Source organism: Triticum dicoccoides, chromosome 7A (assembly GCF_002162155.2).
Source record: "Triticum dicoccoides isolate Atlit2015 ecotype Zavitan chromosome 7A, WEW_v2.0, whole genome shotgun sequence".
Classification (NCBI taxonomy): Eukaryota; Viridiplantae; Streptophyta; class Magnoliopsida; order Poales; family Poaceae; genus Triticum; species Triticum dicoccoides.
Window position 1 is genome coordinate 347,101,358 of NC_041392.1, and position 21,425 is coordinate 347,122,782.

The window sequence follows — 21,425 nt, forward strand, 5'->3', positions numbered from 1 at the left end:
GCAGCGATGCCAGTGACACGTCAGAGGGCGATCCAGGGGACGCAGCGAGCGACATGTCTGACTGATCCCGTGTTTCCCAGCTGTTTGTCCTGCACACAGAAGCTCGAGCACATCCCTTGAGGTTGCAAGAGCATTTTTGGAGGGGAAGCCCCTCATGTAAATATACCACTTCCTCTATCTTTTTAGGTCGAGTTGAATATGTGTCTGCATGAACTCACGTATCTTGGGGAAAAGTTTCTGTTGTGGTTTACCTTAGCCTGGACGAGCCCCAAACCGGCTCGTGAGGTTGCGAGGTTCTGGAAAGCTCTTGAGGAGCTCGTCGACACGCCCGAGGGGGCCACGTGATAAGAAAGCGCTAGCCGTGGCGCGGCATGCATGTGGCGGGTGTGCGCCATGCCTAGCCCCCCTAGCGAGAGGCCCGTGAGGGGGGAGCGATAGGTGCGAACTCCAATTTAAGGCAAGAACCAGATAGCAAGAAATCACTCGAACGAGAAAAAGCACCCCCCGCGCGCATCAATGAAAATTAAACTTCAACTTAAATCCAAATCCAGAAGGCAGGGTTCCAGAAAAGAGATCCAAAGCAAATGGCCACGTCCGGCGCCTAGTCTAGTCTTCATGTATTCTCACCAGCACGGAGCTAAGTGCTGCCACTAGGACGTGGGAGGGAGCCCCCGAGGCCCGAGGGCGGCACTCCTGAGACTCCGGGGCGTGTACAACCCCACTCATTATTATGTGATAGTGTCACGAGCGGAGACCTTCACAGGCGTGAGCCTTACATCATATCACGAGAGGAGGGCCCTGCCTTGCGCCACCCTCTACCACCGTTGGGACGACCGGAAACCATGACGGCACCACCGAGGGCAGAGGGGACGCCAGCGGCGCCCTCGGCCACCACGGGTCCTCTGCCGGGGGAAGGCTCACCGGCGCCTCCCCGGTAGAGGGTCTACCTCCGGGCGATGCCTTGCTTCGTGCGACGCGGGGAGGGGCCTTGCTCCTGGCCCCTCCCACACAGCCCCCAGTGAGCCTCTCCTAGTGAGACGGATACTGCCGCGCCAGAACCGTCGCCTGGCGCTATGACCTGGTTCACTTGCGATTCATGGTTAGCGTAAGCCTGCCCCTGGGAGATTAGTGGTACCCTGTAGCCGTTGTCAACGGCATGGTTGGTGGGGCTCTCGGGCGGCTCCTGGAAGGCCTTAGCTCCTAACGCCTCCTCTTCCCAGCATGGCTCGAGGAACGAGCCGGGGTCATCTTCTGGCGTGTACTCCTGGTTCATCATGCGGGGCACGTAGGCCTCCGAGGCCGTTGCCCCGAAGACCTCACCGAAGTACCCCACGCTCCATGTCACCCGGCCCATGACGTCGTCCTGAGGATGGTGGGGTAGTTCCCCGTTGGGGCCGTGTGCGGCGACGCTCGTGGCCGCACCCATCTGGGGTGGTGTGGGTGCGATGGGGTGCCGTCCCCCGTGGATCGTGCTAACATCGACGAGGCCCCTGGGCACACTCGGGGGCACGCGGGCACGGCGAGGCCCGCTGTGGGATCCGGCCGCTGCCTAGGGCGTGAGCTGGTAACAGAAGGGTGGTGCTCCCGTGGCCGCTGCGTCCAGTATCTCGGCGACACGGTCTAGCAGTGCATCCCGGCCGCTCTCCATCAGCTGGCACCGCAACAGCTCCTGTGCCACCGTGAGTGCAGCCCACATGTTTCCCTGCTCCCTCTGGGTGTGCGGTGTTGTCGCCGCGGCATGGCTTGCGGCCCTTGTAGCAGCTCATGCCTGTCGTGGGGTAAGGGTGGACGGCGCCTGGCCGCGCCGGCCACACCCCGCAACGTCAGGTGGCTCTCCTGCTGCCAGGAGCATGGGGTTGAGGTATTCCTGGGCAGGCAGCGCCGCCCGGGCTGGCCAGGCTGCCCAGTGGTCGGCGTTGGTCCTTGAGTCGCCGGACATTGGAACCGCAGAGCGTCGGTGAATCGACCGACGGGAGAGAGGCTTCGGCGCACCCCTACCTGGCGCGCCAAATGTCGGATTTTGGGTTCCGTCAAAACCCATAAGGTTCGAACACTCGGGTGCGCGCGATGATCTCTCCCTCACTGATCACGCCCTAAAACACTTCACGATCTCTAGGCTAGGCACACGAACTCACAGCACACAAGACACAAGATTTATAATGGTTCAGGCCACCGTTGTGGTGTAATACCCTACTCCGGTGTGGTGCTGGTGGATTGCCTCTTGGGTCAAGGATGAACAGTACAAGGGGAGAACAGCTTCCTGAGGAGAGGTGCTCTTGTGCTTGGTGAACTTGTGGCTATGAGGATGCCTCCCCCTCTAACGTGGTGGCTAGTACTATTTATAGAGGCCCTGGTCCTCTCCCCAAATATTGAGCGGGAACGGAGCCTACAACGGCCAATTTGAAAGGGGACAACTAGTACAGCTTATCCTGACAAAAGTAGTCTTCGCCTGCCAAAGGCTCTGGTGGTGACGTCGTCTTGGGCTCCACGATGACCTCCGTCCTGCCGTCCTGCTGGTCTTGATCTTGTTGCACTGATATGGAAACCTTTGCTTGACTCCTCGGTACTCTTCGTCTGCGCTTGCCTCCTTAGCACCAAGGTGGAAACAAGGACACTGTGCACGCTGGCGCCCGCCTGGCACCCGCCTGGCCTTGGTCGTCATGGCTCACGTCACTGGAACCTTGCGAGGTTTGTCTTGCCTTGATCTCTCTGTCCGCTATGAGCTAGCCTAGTGAGGCCGCTCCCGAGGAGGTCTTGTGTCTTGCTCCTCGCGAGGCTTGGCTCCTCGCGAGGGTCTTGTATGCTTGTTGGTGAAGATGGGCCGTACAGGCTCGCTCGCAGAGCCACGCCGTGGGCCGTAGGCAGGCAAGTCTGGGGACCCCCGTTCCCAGAACACCGACATACATCATTTTTTATATATACTTTCAAAAGCACAACACCCTTTATATATAAATATGGTTTACAAGTGGCATGATCTTAGATTCATAAGGCTAGATTCATCTTAATTTCGATTTTCAAATAGTTGAAACCACTTTGTGTTGGAACCCAATGTATGCATTCCTCGCTAACTGTCTCCAATTAATGTGTGTTTCATGCGGGTTTTTTTTACCTCTCAAACATCTATAATGTGTTTCACACACGCAACATATAGTGTAATCCCGTTTAGACATTAATTGCATATAAACCATGCATTGTCTCTAATTAAAGAATCTATGGATCACTAATATTGATAAACTATATAACATTACACGTGTCCCCAAATTCAAATGAATATGCATGTTTGATACACCAATTTTCGTGATGATTTTATCGATGTCACGATCTCTAGTTTAAATATTTGAATCCCCTTTAATCCATATATTCGTATCATATAGCTATCACTCATGCTTATATATATCTCTAGACCTATACACCTTCATCATCTCTCGGGTATCTCTCGTGCTACTTGTATGTCAACAATGATCTTTTATCTTCATAACACACTGACAGTACTACCCCCCTGGACCTTCACTCTATCTCTCTCTAAGTATATCTTGCTCCCTGCTATGTGTCTCTAACTATGATTCTCCCTATGAAATCTGTTTCTCTCACACGAACACAAACTTCGTCTCCCGGGGTCTCATTTCTCTCTACTATTCCCCTGTGTGCGACTCGCACATCCCCTCTCACAAAGAGATGTCTTGCGCTCCTTAGGTATGAGAAGCTACGACTCTTCCTCTTAAATATCTCTTTCTCACACACAAACACAAACTCTGTGTCCCAGGGTCTCATATCTCTCAGCCATTCTCTTGTATGTCGCTCACACGCACTCTCTCTCCCTAGAGATATCTCGTGTTCCGTGATATGTCTCTCTAGCTATCACTCTCGTTGTGAAATATCATTCTCTCTCGCAAACACAAAATTCCGTCTCTCTGGATCTCATTTCTCTCTGATATTTATTCGTATGTGACTCACATGCACCCTCTCTCTAGCTCTCTCACACCCACACACATAACTCAGCCTTCGGATCCACTTGACTCTTATTTCTAACACACACACTAGCTCGCATCTTTATCTTTCTATTTATGGGTTTCTCCAACAACTTTCTTTCTCGCCCTCAGTCTTGATTCCTATCATCCACACTATATATGTTTCTCTCTACATGCAGTCATGCGCCCTCTTTTTATCTTTCTCTCACACACACATAACTTCACCCTCTGAACCACTCGGTGGTCCTCTCCAACAGTCAAACTAGCCGATGTCCCTCTAGCTACCATCTCTTTCTCTCTATCTATCTGTTGTTTCTCCGTCAACATTTCTTTCTTGCATGCACTCTTGCTCCCTATCACGCACACTATATTTGTCTCTCCATACATGGATCTATAGGTTGATCTCTTTTGCACAACCGTTGTGTTTTGCTCCCTCTGCTCGCCATAGATGCATGCTCTAGCCCACGCCACTATCTCTTGAAGACAAAAACACATGCTAACGAGCCTTCTTCCCTGCACTCTTACATGCATGCATGTTGTCATACCGATCCATCTCTCCTATGTTGTTGATCTTATGACTTATGTCTTCTTTCTTTTATCTCGATCATGCGCGCGCACACACACACATCCAATGTATACATGTATACCTCTCGCACATGCACATTCAAGGTCTCCTATGTTTCCACACGTAGTTAATTACCCTCAGCCCTAACCCCACAACAAATCATTCTCTTCTTATGTGCACATAACTTCTGCCTGGATGGGTAAAACACACACTCACACTTAACAATCTCCTTCTAGCTACCCCTTCTCTCACTCTTCACCTATATCCCCGAAACGAATAAGACCATCCCTTCGTTTAATTCCCGCCTACATGCACCATCGATATATAGTAGTCTTCCTCGGTGTCTCTCGAACAAACACGTTCTCTCGATGTCGACTCCTCTCACGCGCACACGCCTTCTCTTCCCTCTCTACGGGCCTCTTCTACCTTGCACCCCCTCGTTGGTGGCCTCTGCCATCCACATCACCTCTCTACGATGAAGCCACACACACACACACTTAAATTACTTTCGCCACCGAAGACTCTGCTTCACACCCACACACACACCCACACACACACCCACACCCACGCACGCACGCACCCACCCACCCACACACACACACACATGCACTAAGACTCCATCTCACACACAAATGCTCTAGGCAGAGAATTTGTTCCTACCACCCTTCGTCCGACCTTACCCGTATGATAAACATTCACCTTAATTTACTTGTATAACATGGACAAATTCCACTTTACTTTAGTAGTTAGCAAACTTCTCATAATTATATAATAGAAATCACGAGCAAGAAGTGACAATTTTTTTTACACAACCACGTTAACATGGCCATGTAAATCACTAGCTAAAGTGTAATACCATTAACTTATATCCCGATGCAAATGGTTGAGTACATGTCCGAAGAGTAGAGTCACACACACGCACTCTGTCTCTCATAATCTCACACACATACCAGTTACGTGACGCCCCCTTAAGCAGACCCGTATGTTACAATTTGTGCACCCACGGGTACACGTGATGGTGCACATTTATTTAACCCGGACAGCGAACCCAAACAGTAGCTGCATTCATTCCCCTCCCGCCGCCTCTTCTCTAGTCGCCGTGACCCGATAGCCATGGCCCAACCAAAGGTAATGACATAGGACATACCCCTGCCAGAGCAGCTCTTTAATCTAGAGGCGGCGCGAAGCCCGGATCGCAGCCGCCCTGCCTCCGGGGTCCGGACTAGCCAGAGCCGGACAAGGAGGCGTTGGAGGAGGAGCAGCACACTGAGATGGAGGAGGAGAACGATGATGCAGAGCCGGAATAGGAGGACGACGACGCGGGCAAAGTGGAGCTGGAGGAGGACAACGATTTCCATTATATACTCACACTTGAAGGGCTTTGAGTTTCACGCCACATTTATTTCATAGACATAAGAGAGAGGAAATTTTAGTGGTCATGCATGCATCTTTTTGTGCTAGCACTCCTATATAAGGGTTGACCAGTTATCGGTGTCAAAACCGGCCAATCTTGGGTAGGGGGTTCCGAACAATGCGTCTGAGGATCGATGGTAACATGAGACAAAGGGGACACGATGTTTACCTGGGTTCGGGCCCTCTTAATGGAGGTAATACCCTACTTCCTTCTTGGTTGATCTTGATGAGTATAGGAGTTACAAGAGTTGATCTACCTCGAGATCGTAATGGCTAAACCCTAGATGTCTAGCCTATATGAATTCTAATGTTCTCTACGGACTAAACCCTCCGGTTTATATAGACACCGGAGAGGCCTAGGGTTGTATAGAGTCGGTTTACAGAAAAAGGAAATCATACATCCAGATGCCAAACTTGCCACCCACGCAAAGGAGAGTCCTATCTGGACACGGGAGAAGGCCTTCCATATTGTATCTTCAGGGCCCATCAGTCCGGCCCATGCTATATGGCCCGGACACCCGAGGACACCATAATCCAGTACTCCCTTAGTAGCCCCCGAACTTGCCTTCAATGACGATGTAGTACCCGACTCATGTCTTCGGCTTTGCAAGGCGGTTTCTTCATTACAATTCGGACCAACAACAACCCGGCGATAACCCCTTATGCTTCCTCCCTATTGTCACTTCGATTTTGGTGCGCTAAGTGAATACGAACGGTCCATGTTTTTTTACAAACAGGCCCCCCCACCATGCCCGGACGGCATCTATATAAGGAGATGTAGATCCCCTAATGTCATTCCACATCACGCAAAAAAGGAAACTACCAAGTTTAGCCACGAACAAAGCCTTCCATCATGGCCAGTGCCCCAGGCTCTTCCTCGCGCCCCCATGGCCCTCAAGAGGGTGATTGGCAGAGTTGTTTTGTGCCTCTTCTTCAGCTAAGCCGACTCCAGATGCTGGGTTACCTCCCCCTCGCAGATCTAGTATCCGTTCGAGTGGGATAATATTCAATCAACAACGATGCGATGGCTGATAACTTCCCCAACCACATTAAGGAGGAGAGGGTGTGCTTCATCCCATTCCTGTTGCGGGGCCTGGGATTTCCCATCCATCCCTTCCTCAGGGGGTTATTGTAATTTTACAGCATCCAACTACACAACCTCACCCCAGGTTCGATTTTGCACATCTCAGGTTTCGTTGCCCTCTGTGAACTATTCTTAGGCATCGAGGCCCATTTTAGATTATGGAGGAAGTTCTTTTGCCTCGTTCCCCGCCACTGGGGCGGTTCCATATTTAAAGTGGCTGGTTCCAAAGTATGGTGTATAGCCGGATCCGGATACCTTGTAGGAACACCTAAAGAGGTATACCCATAGTGGTCTTCGGAATGGTTCTATATGGATGACGTTCCGCTGCCGGATCCAGTTCGGCGCGGCCTCCTAGAATTTTCAAATGCTCCTTTAAAGAAGCGCCTCAAGTGGCGTCCCCTAAGCCCCAAGGAAGAGGATAGTGCAGAGATAAAGAGATTGGTCAGCAAGGTCAGGTTGTTAGCCCATACCAAACTCTCGATAGTTGAGGTTATGGCCATTGCAATAAAGAGGTGTGTCCAGCCTCTTCAATGCAGAGTAACCCCTTTATCGTGTTACAACACAGAAGACGACGCATCCCGCTATAGACGGAAGGGCCCGGATACTCCAGCCGAACTGGCCTCAATCTTGGCTGATCTGTATAAGGGCGAGAAGGAAGAGTTTCTCTGGTTAAACTACCAGGAGGTTTATTCCATGTACACCCTTATTGAATGGGTAAGATTTCGATCATCTGTATTTATTTTTTTGCTTTACAGACACTAATCAAATTTGCCCTTTGTAGCCACCAACAGTCATGGAGGAAGATGACCGAGGACGTCTACTGTCCTGGTCCCCAGCCAGAGGATCATAACCGTGATAAAGACCCTGGATTTTGTGAGGATCCGGACATATATGTAGAGTTTGACGATGGGTATTTTATCAAGCGAGCCTTGATGGTTCAGAGGTGGCTATAACCGCCGACTACCCCCGCCTATATCCCTTGTGCATTGTGAGTATTTGGAGGGTCCTTAAAAGGAAATCTTCATCTGCATTTCTATCTCTCGTACTGACCCAGATTTTAATAGGATCGACGCTCTAGGGACCATATTTCCTCAAGGGCGGCCCCTATGCAAGGCCGTCTTTTAAAGCGAAAAGGGACCGGGAATGCTGCGGAGACCTCACAACCTTCCAAGAGGTATGTGTGCTCTAATACATGCCTAGGCATGAGTCTGGATTGTGAAAAGTCTACTTTTATCCTTGACATCAGGAGGAGTACGCAGCGGACGGTTAAAAAACGCCCGATTAGCCGAATGTCAACTGATCCGGTGCCGGAATCGTCAACTAGGACGCGAGCCGATGCAATGCCAGTTCCACCTCCTCTAGAAGATTCGGATGACGTATCCTTCATGAATTCCGAAGTGGAAAGCGTGATGATCATCGTCGATTGAAAGAGGCTATGCGGGCTCCGGCGTTTTCCGAACAAGAGTTTACCGCACTCAGTTCGGTGGATCAGTATCTCTGAGCCGCTCGAGACAGACTTGCCGGAGTCATTCAGCTGTTCTCGAAGGACATACAAGTAAAGGTTTACACAATTTTTGATAGTCATGTGCCAGTAGCCCTCGAGACTTAAAGCGGTGAGTTAAACCGATTTAAGGATCACTATCACCCACACGTTCTCAAAGAGAAAAATACCATGCTGTCCCAGGAGCTAGAAGCAAATCACACATAGTTAAATGCTATAACCGCCGAGTTGGCGGAAATGAAAAAGGGCACAACGAGTGTGTCCGGGAAGAATAAACATGATAGGGAAAAAGAGAAACTATCCGAAGAGATAGAGAGCTTAAAGGCTCAGTTATCAGCCGCTCATAAGGAAAATGAGAAGTTGAAAGGCGGCATGTTCGGATGTCTTCCTCTCTTATTTATAACCATCCTAGGTGCTTATTTACAATCCCTTAATTCAAAATGTCATGACTCTGTTGCCACAAGCCTGTTGACTGGTCGACCGGAGGAAGAAGTATATGGATTTCAAGGCGACGTGCTATAGGAACTGTCTGTGGTACATGCTCGGGCCCGAAAAGCCATGAAAAGTATGGTGAAGGCTTTATGGCCATATGATACCCCTCCAGAAAGTATGGAGGGCCTCTCAGACCTGTTCAAAGGTGCCCGGCGCCGGTTCGAGCTATGGAAGACATCTTCTTGCCGCGAAGGCGTATGAGAAGCCTGGACTATGGTGAAGACACGCTTCACTAAACTGGACCCAAATCATATGGCCCGAGTAGGACCACAGTGACTAGATGGGAAATAAATTCCAGTGAAGTTGGTTTATGACCAAGTAATGATAGCTGCGAAGTACTCGCAGGAGGACTGTAAGTTAGACAGTCTTATAGATGGAGTAGATAAGGAATAGGTGTTTGTATTAGTCAACCTGTACCTTTTATCCGAACATGTGAAAATTTTGTCATCCCAGTCCTTTGGCTTTTGTCCTCCGAACAAAAACTGGTGGAGTGTTTCCGGATACTTTTTTTGAAATGAAAGAAGTATGTATTATATCCGAAAACCAAGCAACCTGATCATTGTGCTCAAACAGACAAAATTTGAGTTCGGAATGTATGTTATATTACATATGTAAGAAACATCTTCCAAGGAAAATAGTTCCGTTATGGGTTCCTTTCCTTAGGTCGGCATACTATGCATACATGTGCCGGGGTATGCGATCCGTAATACGGCAAAACTGTCTCACAATGTTTTAAAGTAGTTGCAATACTGTAACAATCTGTCGCTTGATTGCCAACCAATTATTCCCTCAAGAACGCTAGCTTTGTGCTTCACCCGTCTGAGGTACATATATAGATAACCCGGTTGTAACAATCGCGGAGGTGCTCCCTTTATGCCCTAGCCAAACAATCGGGAATGTAGGGCATGAGCACAGGAGCGAGGCAACCCAGCTTGGCAAAAACTTAAGTCATAGAGGTGCATATAATGGCAAAAAGGATGTATATCAGCAAATGACACATATATTGTGAGCTCTAGGCTCGGGATAATGATAAGATTCTATTTACAGAAGCCCGCAGTCATGGTGGGGTGTGTACATTTAAGGATGTGTACCCCTCAAGTGTTCGGCTTATCCAAACATATCATGGAAATCATACAAAAATGATAAAATGAAAAATAGATGAGGAGAAGAAAGAAAAAGAGAACGAAAAGAACTATGGCCGAACTTACGCGTAGAATCTTCGGAGTTGAGCAACGTTCCATGGGTTCGGCTCTAAGCGATTATCCGATGCATTGCAAAGGCGGCAGGCTCCTCCATTGAGAATTTCATCTATAATGAAGGGACCTTCCATTTTGGTTTGAGCTTGTCCTTTTCTTCTCTAGGAGGCGTAAAACGAGCTCACCGACGGTATAAGTCTTTTCGCGCACTTCTCTTCTTTGGTATCGCCGAGCCTATTGTTGATAGAATTTGGAACGGGCTTTTGCAACATCTCGCTCCTCCTCCAGGCCATCCAGGTCGTCCTGCCGATCGAGCTCGGCTTCTCTCTCTTCATACATGCACACTCGAGGTGAGTCATGAATAATGTCGCAGGGAAAGACAACCCCTGCGATGTACACCATGAAGAAAGGTGTGTATCCGGTCATGCGATTGGGTGTGGTCCGCAGCCCCTAGAGTACAGAATCGAGTAGTGGCACCCCGATTTGCATGGAGCATGGGGCCTTTGCATGTCAGCCCAGGATAACACCTAATGCACAACAGGTCTATGATACAACATACCAGGTACAATAATATTCACCAAATACATGTGTATATGATTACATCATTGATTAATACAATTATCTGGCGTAGCCCTAAGGCTATCTAAATGGTGGCGGAAGTCTTGGTTTGGCAGCATAGCAACGCTGCCTAGGCTCCACAACTCACAGGACTGGTAAGATTACGGTCTAGCACAATGGAACTAGTGAACACTTCGGGTACGACTTACAAAACTGGCATGACACGCCAGGTCAGTACATTGAATGTACTTCCAATACAACGAAATACATAGCATCCAAACAGACAGATGACAAAGCAAGAACCAAGCATCTGCAATAACCTATCTCATAGCAGAAGCTAAACATGGCATGATATTAACTAGAGACAAGGATCAAAATAAGCATGAACAACATCATGGCATCTACTATCATGGCAATAACATGGCATATAAAACTTACTTCTAGTATGGAAACACAAAACATAGCATCACATCTTAACCATAAAATGGCATGTCAAAGCAGGGCATAAGTTCAATCAAGACATGGCATGGCATGATGAAACTATGCTGAAAATAAACTACCGATCATATCCAAGGCAGACATAACATGTTAACTTTGTGCAATCATCTCTTGTTCTACCATGGTTCTTTAAATGCAAATAGCAACTTATTACTCATGCAATGCAACCAAACTTGTGCACTGAGTCCCTCAGACTCTCTTACCCACGGGTTGCCTCGCAACCAAGCGGTGATTATTCACGGATCACAAACGGAGCCACACTTTGTTCAACACTCACCGAGACCTCGTCTCATGATCATATCAGCACATCATCGTGATTTCTCATGACTGTCTGATAGTCCAAGTCATCACATTAGTTGTTACAAATTATTCATCAACTTAATTATTTCAGGTTTATCCTCCATTTCGACCGAGACCTGGTAGTGTGACCTACTACAAACTTGTGCCCAAGACGGAGGATGCGGCTATCGATATATTTAACATCCACGCTGTGGAGGTAGCACACTATACTCACACAATAGAACCCATGGCCTCGCACTCCCATTTGGGTGGACCAATGGTGTTTCGACAAAATCGATCTACTACCATGACACTCTCCCGGCCACTCCGACCAACACCCCTTTTGGGATCAGTCCTGGGTGAACTAGCCTACCAGAGGCAAAACGACCACCATCGTGGAAAAAATAGTCCAAACGGGATAACACGCGCAAAACAACTCAGGTCCACAAGGTTTATGTCCGCCTACCTGATCAGGGTAGCGCGTGCCCATAACCTTCCCTCGTTGGAGGCACCGGCGAGAGGCATGGGAATAGACTCGTTAGGGCCTTCCCATACTAAGGCAAATGTGGTTGCACTAGAAAAAGTCGATTGGGTGGCACTATGACATCCCAGTGATAACAGAGGAGGTTTGTTAGTAAGTCATATTATTAACTTCTCCATCATCAATCATCATGCAAAATTTTTTAACATGAATGCAACAACTAACATGCAACACACAGATGTAGTAACAACATCAAGGTTTTCAATTGAACAGTAATAGCATGTGAAACACGGCAATACCAAGTACTAGTAATTCAACTAGACAGAATCATCATAACATCGATACTACTAACATTAAACTAGACAGATGCATGATATTATTAGTAACAACATCCAGCTAGCATGTCAACTTATTTCAAGAAAGCACAAGCATGCGAAGCAGATAACAAAAACATTCATTACGACAGAAATGACATCGGATAGAACAGACAAGAAACTACTGCAAGTAAACACACACATGAGGTGCAAGCAGAGTCAACATGCAAGTTCGGGGCTCATGATAAGAGGTTGGCTTTCCTGGGGTGAGAGGAATATTCCGGGGATGGGTGCAGTCAATTCTCGGAAAAAATTATCGGAGAACGGTGCTCTCTCTCAGAGGGGATGAATTAGAGCAAGGGAAAATGGGAATTTTTAGAATGCGCAAACTAAAGAAAATGGTCCCATCGAAACGAGCTCGATGAACAAAGAACGTGAGCGTTGGAATGACCTCAATCAGAGTTGTGGTTGAAAAGATACGGCCGTTTGAATGATAGGGACTAATCTATAAAATAAATATTCATAGACATGCCCTTGTCGGTTAAAACAGAAAGCACACTAAAGAAAATACGTTTTCAGAGAAAGGAAAGCGTATTACTGACCGAAGGGGACATAAAGTACGTTTTCAGAAAACGAAAACGTATTCTGTATGAAGGCACGACGAAGTACGCTTTTGAAAGATGAAAACGTAATCGTGCGGGGTGTCTCCACTTATGCCAGGTTAGCGAGCCAGGTCAACCCCTGAGAGGCTGACTAGTGGGGCCCACATGGAGGTGGGGCCCACCTGACCCTAAGGTCTTCAACCTCCTGCTCGGGCGCGCACCAAGCCGAGGGAGGGGATCGCCTCGACGGTGATTGCCGGTGACTCCGTCCTTCGCAGACGATGGGCGAGCTACCCCAAGCTCAGGAACGAGAGGCGCATCCCGTGGAGACCTTCGTTGTCGGCCACGAGCACTAGAGGGAGAGCAACGCAGCCCGTGGCAGAGAGGGGCTTCGGCTGCCAGAGAGAGTGGAACTACGGTGATGGTATGGAGGGGCTAAGGCCACGAAGAGGCTCGCCGGACTCCAGGGGACAAGATGGTGGAGGTGGAACGGCGAGGGGGGCTCCTGATCACCGGAATTAGAGAAGACAGAGGCGGCGGCCATGGCGATGGTGGGGGGAAATGGAGAGCTCCTCGAGCTTGAACTGGTGGCTAGGTAGGGTCATTGAGGTAAGGTGAGGTGAGGCGAGATATGAGCTCGGACGGGTCGAGGGGTGGCTAAAAATAGTCGGGCAAGGGGATGCCAAGCCGGCCGCTGCCGGACGAGTTCCGCTAGGGCTCTGGCACGTGCAGGGCTCACGGCGAGGAGTGGTAAGGCGACGAGGGGGATGGGGACGATGCGCAGGAGCTCACAGAGTCGAGCAACGCTCATGGACGAGAGGGAGAAGAGAACGGGAGGGAGGAAGGCGACGAGCTCATGGGCGCGCACTACGTGGCCATTAGAACGGTGCATCAGAGAAGAAGACAGAGGGTGAGAGGGGTCTAGGGGAACGGCGACGACGATGCTAAGTTGTTTGACACTCGGGGACAAGCTTGAACCGGCCAGAGCGGCTCTGTCGTCGCTAACAGTGGTTAGACCACCATTTTGGCCAACATTGCCTGTGGTCACCATGGACAACGCACGCTCTGGTCGCCTACTTCATGCCAAACGTTGTCATTAGTTAAGTCCTTCCAAGGCGCATTAAAACCATGGCAATGAGACAAGCAGAGGCACATGGATCAGAGAGAACCAAGCTTCACAAGTTTGCTGTTGCAAACTTGGCCACACTCTAGAGATTAAAGCAGAGATGTTAAGAGGTAAACTTGATGTCTGGGAGGCTTAGGGTAACAAGGACTATGGTCCTGGGAGTTATGAGGTCATTAGGACAAAGATTCAATATAGTTGCAGTGCAACTAACAATTCTGATCCAGGAACCGAATGATGAAGAAGCACTCACTAGGAGTGACGGATTGGGCTAAACCTTGGCAAATCTTGATGATTTGGGCATATAATGATTTTGTAAAAATTTCATAACAAATGGACATGCCAAAATGGTACTTCCTTCACAGCTATTCATTCTGCACAGAAACTTGAGAAAATTGCACAGGGAGATAGGATGAATGGATTGAGCTGATTTTTGGTATCCATTGGTGATTTATCAATGTTAACCACCCTGCCAAATTACAGCTCAATTGGAAGTAGGAATAAAGCACTTCCTTTGCAAAATTTCAGAGAAGGCAGAAACTTGCATTCTATCATGTGCCCAATTTTTGAACTTAGGAACATGAGATAAGGATGGAACTAGTGATTATATAGCAAGGACAAGCTCCACAATTTATGTGGGAATTTTCTCTGCTATATAAATAGTAGTTCCTTTAGGAAGTGGCAGAAATGAAATATTGGCGTGAAACAAGAAAAGGAAATTTTCCTTTTTTAATTATAGCAAATATTTTTTGCCAGGACTTGTATTAGGCATAAATATCATCTCCACAAATTTTCATGAATTTAGGAGAGGGCTAGCTATGCCTTTGGATTTTATTCCTCAGAAAGGCAAGAAAAGGAATAAATCATAATTCAAAAATATTGCATGGGACTTGGCAATATTTTTGAATATCCAAGGGTTAGGAGAATGGGAGGGTCTCTTGGAATAGATGGGATGATCATAAGATCAAGGAAAATGATGGTTCCTTTGTATTCACAAAGGACACATTCAAATTCCAAAAATTTGGAATTAGGGTTTGAGAGGGTTTGAGATGATGCAAATGAAGTCTTGCCCACTGACAAAGACATGAGCAAGGTTTTGAAAGGTTGGAAATGGCAAGAATTCTCAGAGTCATCTAGAAAACTCAGGAGAAAAATTTGAAAAATGGTTGCCAGGAAGGAATAACAACACAAAAATTGATAACCCAATTTTGGGGCTGTTACAACTCTTCCCCCTTAAAAACAATCTCTCCCTAGAGATTCCTAGGGTTACAGCAACAATGAAAAATAGACAGTCCGGGGAATAACCTCGGGGTTAAAGTTTAAACCCTTAGGTCAGATTTCAATGAGTTGGGGGCACCAATAATTGGTACACCAAGAGAGGGATATGGCAAACCTGGCTATATCCACGGCTAGGGGCACTCGAGATCAAACTCCCAAAAAATTCTATATGCACCCCAATGAACAATGGTTTCACCTGCTGACACGTGGGTCCAGGGCCCACTGGCAGCCTCCTTCTTCTACCTCCAGCCTGCTGCTTCTTCTTCGTTGCTGCTGCTCCACGTGCAGCTTGGTGTGATACGTCTCCAACGTATCTATAATTTTTTATTGTTCCATGCTATTATATTATATGTTTTGGATGTTTAATGGGATTTATTATGCACTTCTATATTATTTTTGGGACTAACCTCTTAACCGAAGGCCCAGTGCAAATTGCTGTTTTTTGCCTATTTCAGTGTTTCACAAAAAAGGAATATCAAAAGGGAATCCAAACGGAACAAAACCTTTGCAAGGATCTTTCTTGGAAACAAACGTCACTCGGGAGACTTGGAGTACAAGTCTGGAAGTCCGCGAAGCTTCCACAAGGCAGGGGGCGCACCCAGGGGGTAGGCGTGCCCCCACCCTCGTGGGCCCCACGGAGCTCCACCGACCTACTTCGTTCGCCTATATATACTCTTATACCCTGAAAACATCCAGGGGAGACACGAACCCACTTTTCCACCGCCGCAACCTTCTGTACCCATGAGATCCCATCTTGGGGCCTTTTCCGACGATTTGCCGGAGGGGGATTCGATCACGGAGGGCTTCTACATCAACACCATAGCCTCTCCGATGATGTGTGAGTAGTTTAGCACAGACCTTCGGGTCCATAGTTATTAGCTAGATGGCTTCTTCTCTCTCTTTAGTTCTCAATACAAAGTTCTCCTTGATGTTCTTGGAGATCTATTCGATGTAATACTTTTTTAGGTGTGTTTGCCGAGATCCGATGAATTGTGGATTTATGGTCAAGGTTATCTATGAACAATATTTGATCCTTCTCTGAATTCTTATATGCATGATTTGATATCTTTGCAAGTCTCTTCGAATTATCAGCTTGGTTTCGCCTACTAGATTGATCTTTCTTGCAATGGGAGCAGTGCTTAGCTTTGGGTTCAATCTTGCGGTGCTCGATCCCAGTGACAGAAAGGGAACCGACACATATTGTACTGTTGCCATCAAGGATAAAAAGATGGGGTTTATATCATATTGCTTGAGTTTATCCCTCTACATCATGTCATCTTGCCTAATGCGTTACTCCGTTCTTATGAACTTAATACTGTAGATGCATGCTGGATAACGATCGATGTGTGGAGTAATAGTAGTAGATAGAGAATCGTTTCGGTCTACTTGACACAGACATGATGCCTATGTTCAAGATCATGCCTAGATATTATCATAACTATGCACTTTTATATCAATTGCTTGGCAGTAATTTGTTCACCCACCGTAATATATGCTATCATGAGAGAAACCACATGTGAAACCTATGGCCCCTGGGTCTACTTTACATCATATAAGTTTCCGATCTATAATTATAGTTTACTATTTATTTTGTAATCTTTACTTTTCAATCTATACAACAAAAATACCAAAAATATTTATCATATTATCTTTATCAGATCTCACTTTTGCAAGTGGCTGTGAAGGGATTGACAACCCCTTTATCACATTGGTTGCAAGGTTCTTGATTGTTTTTGCAGGTACTAGGTGATTTGCGTGTATACTCCACTGGATTGATACCTTGGTTCTCAAAAAATGAGGTAAATACGTACGCTACTTTGCTGCATTACCCTTTACTCTTCAAGGGAAAACCAATGCATGCTCAAGAGGTAGCAAGAAGGATTTCTGGCGCCGTTGTCGGGGAGATCTACGCTCAAGTCAAGACATACCAAGTACCCATCACAAACTCTTATCCCTCGCATTACATTATTTTCCATTTGCCTCTCATTTTCCTCTCCCCCACTTCACCTTTGCAGTTTAATTCGCCTTTTTTCCATCCGCTTCTTTCCACTTGCTTTTTGTGTGTCCGTGTGTTAGATCGTTTGTTTTGCTGTCATGGCTAGACCTTTCTCCCTTCCTTCGTCTCCTGATTTTTAAGTTCTTCACTTCAAACAAAGATAAGGAGAAAGCATAAAAGATGCTTGGTACAGGATGGTAGAATCTTATCGTAGTTGCACTATAGGGCGAGATTTCAAGATTTTACTTCGTAATTTTTATGTTGGGCTGACCATATCCCATAGACAAATCTTGGATTTTGCCGCTAAAGGGAATTTTATTGAAATTGATCCCAATATTTCTTATGAAATTATAGAGGGAATAGTAGGAGTACTTACCCCACAAAAGGAACTACATCTTACTCAAGAAGGAACCCAAATTTTAGAGAAATTGTGTGAATTGCAAAAATCTATTGAGCCTCTTAAAAATGTTGGTGGGAACCTTCACCGCATGAATACGTTGATCACTCTTTGCAATAAGTGGTTGGATGCTCTAGATCTAAAAATCTTCGAGCATGAAGGGAAACGTAAGGAACCTCCCGGATCCGAGCATAACTCCATTAAAAAGACAAATACCAAAGAGGGCAATACATAGATCTATCCTTGCTTTATGCCTAGCTAGGGGCATTAAACGATAGCGCTTGTTGGGAGGAAACCCAATTTTATTTTTGTTCCCGTTTAGTAATAAATAAATCATCTATCCTCTATTATGATTGTGTGTTTTATGTTTTAGTTAGTGTGTGCCAAGTAAAGCCTTTAGGATCTGCTTGGATGATTGTTATTTGATCTTGCTGAAAAAAACAGAAAGTATCCGCTCACGAGAATAATTTTCGTTTTTCACCAGAGAGCGATAAAATACCAATTACAACTGATGTAGATCAATATACAAATTATTTAGGACTTCCTAATTTTTCAGGATTTTTGGAGTTACAGAAGTATTCGATACCTATAGATTACTACAGGCTGTTCTGTTTTTGATAGATTCTGTTTTTCGTGTGTTGTTTGCTTATTTTGATGAATCTATGGCTAGTATCGTGGGGTATGAACCATATAGAAGTCGGAATACAGTAGGTCTAACACCAATATAAATAAAGAATGAGTTCATTACAGTACCTTAAAGTGGTGGTTTGTTTTCTTATACTAACGGAGCTCATGAGATTTTCTGTTGAGTTTTGTGTTGTGAAGTTTTCATGTTTTTGGGTAAAGATTTGATGGATTTTCGAATAAGGAGTGGCAAGAGCCGAAGCTTGGGGATGCCCAAGGCACCACAAGGTAAAATTCAAGGAAAACCAAAATCCTAAGCTTGGAGATGCCCCGGAAGGCATCCCCTCTTTCGTCTTCGTCTATCGGTAGGCTATATTTTTATTCACCACATGTTATGTGTTTCGCTTGGAGTGTCTTGTATGATTTGGGTCTTTGCTTTTTAGTTTACAACAATCATCCTTGCTATACACACCTTTTGGGAGAGACACACATGAATCGGAATTTATTAGAATACTCTATGTGCTTCACTTATATCTTTTGAGCTAGATAATTTTGCTCTAGTGCTTCACTTATACCTTTTTAGAGCACGGGGGTGGTTTTATTTTATAGAAATTATTGATATCTCATGCTTAACTTATATTATTTTGAGAGTATTTTAGAACAGAATGGTAATTTGCTTTGGCTATAAAATTAGTCCTAATATGATAGGCATCCATGATGGGTATAATAAAAACTTTCATATAGAGTGCATTAAATACTATGAGAATTTTGATACTTGATAGTTGTTTTGAGATATAAAGATGGTAATATTAGAGTCGTGCTAGTTGAGTAATTGTGGAATTGAGAAATACTTAGTTTGCTAGTCCCGTAGCATGCACATATGGTAAACTTTGTGTGACAAATTTGAAGCATGAGGTGTTATTTGATTGCTTTCCTTATGAGTGGCGGTCGGGGACGAGCGATGGTCTTTTCCTACCAATCTATCCCCTAGGAGCATGCGCGTAGTGCTTGTTTTGATGACTTGTAGATTTTTGCAATAAGTATGTGAGTTCTTTATGACTAATGTTGAGTCCATGGATTATACGCACTCTCACCCTTCCATCATTGCTAGCCTCTTCGGTACCGTGCATTACCCTTTCTCACCTCGAGAGTTGGTGCAAACTTCGTCAGTTCATCAAAACCCTGTGATATGATACACTCTATCACAGATAAGCCTCCTTATATCTTCCTCAAAACATCCACCATACCTACCTATTGTGGCATTTCCATAGCCTTTCCAATATATATTGCCATGCAACTTTCCGCCATTCCGTTTATTATGACACACTCCATCATTGTCATATTGCTTTGCATGATCATGAAGTTGACATCGTATTTGTGGTGAAGCCACCTTCATAATTCTTTCATACATGTCACTCTTGATTCATTGCACATCCCGGTACACCGCCAGAGGCATTCACATAGAGTCATATTTTGTTCTAAGTATTGAGTTGTAATTCTTGAGTTGTAAGTAAATAAAAGTGTGATGATTTTCATTATTAGAGCATTGTCCCATGTGAGGAAACGATGATGGAGACTATGATTTCCCCACAAGTTGGGATGAGATTCCGGACGAAAAAAAGAGACCATAAAAAAGAAGAAGAAAAAGGCCCAAATAAAAAATGAGAGAAAAAGAGAGAAGGGGCAATGTTACTACCCTTTTTCCACACTTGTGCTTCAAAGTAGAACCATGATCTTCATGATAGAGAGTCTCTTATTTTGTCACTTTCATATACTAGTGGGAATTTTTCATTATAGAACATGGCTTGTATATTCCAATGATGGGCTTCCTCAAAATGCCCTAGGTCTTTGTGAGCAAGCAAGTTGGATGCACACCCACTTAGTTTATTTTATTGAGCTTTCATATGCTTATAGCTCTAGTGCATCAGTTGCATGGCAATCCCTACTCCTTGCATTGACATGAATTGATGGGCATCTCCATAGCCCATTGATTAGCCGCATCAATGTGAGACTTTCTCCTTTTTTGTCGTCTCACACAACCTCCATCATCATATTATATTCCACCCATAGTGCTATGTCCATGGCTCGCGCTGATATACTGCGTGAAAGTTGAAAGAGTTTGAAAAGGCTAAGTCTGAAACAATTGCTTGGCTTGTCATCGGGGTTGTGCATGATTGGCGCATTTTGTGTGACAAAAATGAAGCATGACTAAACTACATGATTTTGTAGGGATAAGCTTTCTTTGGCTATGTTATTTTGATAAGACATAATTGCTTCGTTAGCATGCTTGAAGTATTATTATTTTTATGTCAATATTAAACTTTTGTCTAGAATCTTTTGGATCTAAACATTCATGTCGCAATAAAGATAATTACATTGAAAATTATGTTAGGTAGCATTCCACATAAAAAATTCTATTTTTATCATTTACCTACTCGAGGACGAGCAGGAATTAAGCTTGGGGATGCTGATACGTCTCCAATGTATCTATAATTTTTGTTTGTTCCATGATATTATATTATCTATTTTGGATGTTTAATGGGTTTTATTATGCACTTTTATATTATTTTTGGGACAAACCTATTAACCGAAGGCCAAGTGCAAATTGCTATTTTTTTGCCTATTTTAATGTTTCGCAGAAAAGGAATATCAAACAGAATCCAAACGGAACAAAACCTTCGCGAGGATCTTTCTTGCAACAAACGTCACCCGGGAGATTTCAAGTACATGTCTGGATGTCCACGAAGCTGCCACGAGGCAGGGGGCGCACCTAGGGGGGTAGGCGCTCCCCCACCCTTGTGGGCCCCACGGAGCTCCACCGACCTACTTCTTTCGCCTATATATATACTCTTATACCCTGAAAACATCCAGGGGAGCCACAAAACCACTTTTCCACCGCCGCAACCTTGTGTACCCGTGAGATCCCATCTTGGGGCCATTTTCGGTAATCTGTCGGAGGGGGATTCGATCAGGAAGGGCTTGTACATCAACATCATAGCCTCTCCGATGATGTGTGAGTAGTTTACCACAGACCTTCAGGTCCATAGTTATTATCT